The following is a 6,812-nucleotide window of genomic DNA, read 5'->3' on the forward strand; positions in this document are numbered from 1 at the left end:
TCAGAAAGGGGTATGTGCTTCCTTTTTCTATTACCTTTTTGACCTTGGATTGTCAATGCGCTAAGTCTTAACAACCAAGGTTCCTAATTTGCTATCAATGTTAATGTCATAATACAACTCTAAACGGTGATGACCTTACCATTTTCTCAAAAACCAACTCTTTAAGTTGTGTGTTGTGTGCTAAAGGAAAGATAACTTTAAAGAATTCATAATTTGCAGAATATTCTCATTCTTAAAATAACTTTCCGTTGTGCTTCGAGTTAATTTCTATCGATGATCTGCTTCACCGATGGGGAAAAATTGTTATTGTATAGGCATTCATTAATCTTTAGTATACTTCAGCAAGTGGAAACTTGTGTGAATAGAGTTTTTTGGCCTTGTGTAGACGATTAAGTGGGCGTTATGTTTACTTTTTTGGTTTATGGACTATATGCTATAGGTTATGGATCATGAGACATCATAATATGATTGGATTAATACAAAAGAAAAGAAAAAAAGGACTGGATAGTAAGGGATTGTAATTCAACCGGGTTGTGGAACAGTCGAAGAAGGATGAGGCTATAGTTAACAATTTATGCGTCTTAGTTACTATAGTTGGAGAGTCGAAGGATGTTTTCTTTGACCATAATTTTTTCAAATACCATCTAAATATTTTGAATTGACTATTGTGACTTATACTCCCTCGTCCCAAAAAGATTGTCTTACTTTTTATTAGTTTGTTCCAAAAAGATTGACACATTTCCATAGTTAGAAATAATTAAACTTTATGAGATGATTCATAGCCACACCAAATACAAGGGCTTGTTTTGGACCACACATTTCGGAAGTCTTCCTTTATTTCTTAAACTCCGTGCCAAGTCAAACTAAGACATGTTTTTTTGGGGACGGAGGAGTAGTACTTTTTGTGCAGCTTCTAAATATGCAAATTTTATTTCAAAAAAATTGAAGATTCTATGTCCAAATTCATGTTTCTAACATTAGTTAGTTTGACCCTCCCTCCTAATCAAGCCACATAAATTAGAAACTGTATATCTGCTTTGAATTTCTACTGTATTATTACTTTGTTCTGAAAATGTATTTTGATTGCTTTTGCAGCCAAAAACTGTAAATGCCTTTCAAAGAGTGAAATTGATCAGGTGGAGTTTAAAGGACGATATAGGCTTAAAGATAATTCTTATTGGGCAAAGGTATGATCAGATTCTTGTCTTCCATCTATTTTACTCATTATCTTTTTAGTTATGTATCTTTTACCATGCAACTAACTTTTCGCTGCCCCCGTACAACTGTTGCAGGAGGGTGCAGATATTGGCTATGGTGCAAAAGCACAGGAAGTTTTGGGCCAGGTTAAGGGAAGGTATATATTTCCAAACCTTCCATTAGTTTAGTGACTTTGAATTTACTCTTGACGAATATGAATTAATTTATAAGTAAATGTTACTAGTGGACTGCTCTTTTGGTGTTTTGAGGGAAAATTAATTTCTGAAGTCCCAGTGTGTCAAATGGAAGTAGGGGAAGAATACTAGATTGCTTGCATTTGTTAAGTTTCTATGCCTTGGAAATTACATTATGGTATACTCATTAAGTTTCGTTAGCACTAAATATCACTTTGCACTAAAGTTTTTACTTGTTCTCTTCTTCCATCATCCTCTCTGCTCATCTTCTGTTCGTATTGCTCCTCTATCCCAATTTATGTTACGCTCTTTCCTTCCTAGTCGTTGTCAAAAAAATGACATCTTTCCATATTTAGTAACAATTTAACTTCAAACTTTTCATTTTACCCTTAATAAATGATTTATAGCCACAAAATTTCTATGGCCTATTTTAGCCCACAAGTTTCAAAAGTCTTCATTTTTCTCTTAAACTCCGTGCCTAGTCTAACACCTTCACATAACAATATAGAGGAGTAGTTCTTTTTCATGGTAGTTAGGTGAGGTGCCAGTGACAGAATTTGTTTTTTCGGGGTGGGGGTTATTGAAGCTATTAATTGCTATTTTCTTTAGCGAGAACACTAAGCATGTTCATGGTCTACAACTCTGCATAGGTTCTACTTTGTTTCGATAGAAAAGCTTAACTATCTATGCTATTTTCAGGGATTTCCGACATGAGAAGACCAAGAAGAAGCGAGGTAGTTACAGAGGAGGGATAATTGACTTGAACTCGCACTCGGTCAAGTTCAACTACCTCAGATGAGGAGTAACCTGTTTCAGCCTATTTTCAGGGAAAGCCTCTTTTCTTTTTATAAAGAAAAAAGATTTCTTTTTTGCGCTTGTGGGATTTGATTATTTAAGCAGAACGATAAAGATTTCATTAAACTTAAGAAGTTGATCCTATCAAAGATAATCCCACCCTTGAAACGCTGACAAAAGGTCGTCTGCGTCTTCGTTTTCTTGTTTGTTATTTTCGTCAAGTTGTTTTTGAGCTCAGAAACTGTGTCAATTCATGAATTTGTATTTATATTAATCAAACTAGTGTCTTAATCCTCTCAACATGAGAGATTTTTGTTACCTTTATTATTTTTGTCATTTTATTTGTTCTTAGACTTAATCTTCATTATTGAGATCATATAATCGCAATTGATTAAAGCTGAAGGGCCAAGATATGGCATTGTGCCTTTTTAGGTCCAAATAGTTTGTTGTGACCATTGAACCCCATGGGACATGATGTTGTGGCAAAGATGACATGTGGTGTGTATGTATATAAAAGATATATTAATTGCAGATCCCTTTTCCACAACAATAATTGTGAAGTTTTAAACATTTTGGATTCTATACCTGCTGATCTTGGTTAAATAACTTGGACAATGAAATAAGTGAACGTATTGCTTAGGGTAGATATAACATGTTGAAAGCTGCAAGTCAACTATAAATATTCCCGAGAGGAGTTTCCCAGGAAAATCTTTAGTTAAAAAAAGTGTCATACAGTGGTGTCATTTTGAATATTCAGTTGACCTTTAATTAAATACAAAATGACCCTTGCCCACACTAGTAGAGACAAAGCCCATTGGCTGGATACAACATTTGAGTTGGTAACTGCCTTATTAATGTGAATGGTATGACTATCCATTATCTAAATCATCTATTCCTCATTCATTTTAAATTAAGTATCTGGAATACTTACAAAACATTAAGCAAGAATCATGCCTTTAGAAATTCGTTAGCTATTCGTTATTACTTCATTGATAATGTTATGCAGATGTGGTTAGTGAAGGCACTAGTTTCCGTGGGTTTTTCTCCATTTTTTTTTTTACCTTGAAATATGTACTTCAGTCCTTAATTTTTGAAAAATCCTTACAAGTGATACTACAAGAGTGAGATTTTTTTTTAATTCCAATAATGCATAAAACTTAAGCTCTTCATACTAAGCTTCCAATTGGTTGGTACTTGGTAGGAATGTAAAGGAAGTGGATTCTTTCTTTTCATTCAACTCTAGAGTGATTGAAAAACTCTGCTTTTACTTCACTTCTCCTACTATTGTTTTGGTGACTTGGTAGGTATGTAAAAGGAAGTGGAAGTGATATCTGCTATTGTTTTGGTGACTTGGTAGGAATGTAAAGGAAGTGAAGTGATATTCTTTTTTTTCTTTTTTCCATTCAACTCTAGAGGGATTGAAAAACTCTACTTTTACTTAACTTCTCCTACTATTGTTTTGGTGACTTGGTAGGTATGTAAAGGAAGTGGAAGTGATATCTGGTATTGTTTTGGTGACTTGGTAGGAATGTAAAGGAAGTGGAAGTGATATTATTCTTTTTTTCATTCAACTCTAGAGTAGACACCATTAAAAACGGTTTGAACCGGACCGGACCGGACCGGTAACGGGTTAACAAACCGGCCGGTTTCCGGTTAAAAAACCGGAACCGGCCACCGGTTCCGGTTTACCGGTTAAAAACCCGAAACCGGAACCGGTCCAGTTCAAACACGTCCAAAACCTTTTTTTTTTTTTTTGTATAGTATATATATATTATAGTATTTATTAGTATATTGTAGGTATATTTACATATGTTATATAAGTTTATAAGTAAAGTTTATATATTTACTGACTATATGAGGCTAACGACAAGTCGACAATAAGATATACGTGTGTGTATATATATATATATATATATATATATATATATATATATATATATATATATATATATATATATATATATAAGTTAATGTTATACTACATATACCTAAAATATAGTAAGAATATACTTATATATATCAATATACTTAGGTTATATGACTTATATATATGTATATGTTTAAGTTATATGTATACTATATATAGTTATAAGTTATATATATATATATATATACTTATAACTTATATATTATAACTTAAGTTATTTATAGCTTAATTTTTTTCTAAATTTATAAATTCGTATATACGTGTATATATATATATATATATTAAGTTATATGCTTAAGTTATACTACATATACCTAAAATATAGTAAGAATATATATATTATAGTATTTATTAGTATATTGTAGGTATATTTACATATGTTATATAAGTTTATAAGTAAAGTTTATATATTTACCGATTAACAATGCGCTAAAGAATAAAGAAATACGTATATACGTGTATATATATATACATATATATATTAAGTTATATGCTTAAGTTATACTACATATACATAAAATATAGTAAGAATATACTTATATATATCAATATACTTAGGTTATATAACTTATATATATATATATATATATGTTTAAGTTATATGTATACTATATATAGTTATAAGTTTTATATATATATATATATATATATATATATATATATATATGTGTGTGTGTGTGTGTGTGTGTGTGTGTGTGTGTGTGTGTGTGTGTGTGTGTGTGTGTGTGTGTTTAAGTATACTATATATACTTATAACTTATATATTATAACTTAAGTTATTTATAGCTTAATTTTTTTCTAAGTTTATATATATATATATATATATATATATATATATTAAGTTATATGCTTAAGTTATACTATATATATCTAAAATATAGTAAGAATATACTTATATATATCAATATACTTACGTTATATAACTTACATATATATCTATATATATATATATATATATATATATATATATATATATATATATATATATATATATATATATATATGTTTAAGTTATATGTATACTATATATTATAAGTATATTCTTAGTATATTTTAGTTATTTTTCAAGTATATAACTTTCTAGTTTTTAATTTAAGTAGATGTATATTATAAGTATATTCTTTGTATATTTTAGGTATATTCCTACCTTAATATAAGTAAAAATATGAACACAAGGAAATAGAAGAAAGCTTAATGAGCCATATAATTTATTCATTCTTGGATAACGTTTATTTGCAAGTTGTAGTTTTTTTTAACTTGCAAATAATACATGATTTGCAAAGAAATAGTAGAATAATAAAATCACCAATTCTCAATCATTTGGTTAATTTCTCTCATATCATATTCGGCCATAGAGATATCTTCAAAGTCTTCCATTTGGTCCGGTCCACTTGCTATCAAATCTTCAATCTCTTCCTCTTCGCCTTCCTCAGCTTCTAAGTTTTAGTTGCGTCGCTCCGATCTAATCCAATCGCGAATGCACACTAGTACTTGCAAGCTAAAGCCGGATAATGAGTGTCTATGGTCTCCAATTTGTTGTCTTCCTTGGCTAAATGCACTCTCCGAAGCCACGGTTGATACTTGAACCGTAAGGATATCTCGAGCCATTCTTGAGAGTATCGTATGACTTGCCTTGTATTTCTTCCACCATGCTAAGACGTCCAACTCATCTGGTTCCTTGATATCCACATTTGGCAGCATCAAATAAAAGTTATATTCATCAAAGTTTGCACTACAAGAAGGAGTTGGTGTGAATGTGTAAAACTTTTAAATGCGATAAACCCGACAAGCCCTTTTTTGCTACTTTGAGAAGTAGAGGCGTGGAGCAACGGTGTATGTTCTTCCAAATTAGAATAATAGTAAAAACTTTTCTAAACTCGCATCAATAGCGAGTTCGGCTTCAGCTAAAGATAGTTGAACTCCCTCTTCAATTTCTAAAAATGTATAAATTTGACCAACCAATGCTTTAGCATAAGACATTTTTAAACAAGGATTTAAAAGAGAACCCAATATAAATAAAGTTGGGATGGGAAAAAATACTTCTTAAATTTTGTTGTCATATCAAAAATAGCCGCTTGATAACCGGGTTTATATTTATACTCTTGTAAAACTCTAGCTATTTTCGCTAAGTAAGCTAAAATTTCGGTTACCGTGGGATAAAATTATTTAGAAAAAGCAAGAGTTGCATTATAAAAAATTTCTAAGAGCTCAACACATTCCTTAACATGTTCCCAATGCGTAAAATTTAACCAATCATCATTATTAATATTATATTTGTTGTGAACTTGTTGTATGAAAATCTTATACTCATATGCTTGTTGTAGCATAATGTAAGTGTAGTTCCACATAGTCTCAATTTCTACTTGAATTTTCCTAGGTCTAAGGCTATTTTCCACACAAGCATTCTTAAAATCTCTAAGTCTTCCCCTATTAGCATTACAAAAAGAAACGCAATCGCATCTCTAACTTTTTGAATAGAATCGTCAAAACACACAAGACCATCTTTAACAATTAAGTTTAAAATGTGACAACTACATCTCACATGAAAAATATTTTTTAGCGGAGGGTTTAATTCTCTTTTTAAAAGACCAATCGCCTTTGTATTATTAGAAGCATTATCTAAAGCAATACAAAGTGTTTTTCTATAAATGTTAAAAAATCTCATAATAGTAGACATTGAATCCGCTAAAATTAGACAT

The 6,812-nt window shown here is 30.6% G+C and overlaps 1 long non-coding RNA gene across 1 annotated transcript; it reads left to right on the forward strand.

The window, feature by feature from the left end:
• The first annotated feature begins 1,093 nt into the window (after positions 1-1,093).
• LOC132039810 (uncharacterized) lies at positions 1,094-3,716 on the forward strand. The gene is made up of 4 exons (XR_009410484.1): positions 1,094-1,187; positions 1,293-1,354; positions 2,091-3,556; positions 3,671-3,716. It is a non-coding gene; the product is annotated as an uncharacterized LOC132039810 (long non-coding RNA).
• The last annotated feature ends 3,096 nt before the right edge of the window (positions 3,717-6,812 follow it).

Source organism: Lycium ferocissimum, chromosome 12 (assembly GCF_029784015.1).
Source record: "Lycium ferocissimum isolate CSIRO_LF1 chromosome 12, AGI_CSIRO_Lferr_CH_V1, whole genome shotgun sequence".
In the NCBI taxonomy this organism is placed as follows: Eukaryota; Viridiplantae; Streptophyta; class Magnoliopsida; order Solanales; family Solanaceae; genus Lycium; species Lycium ferocissimum.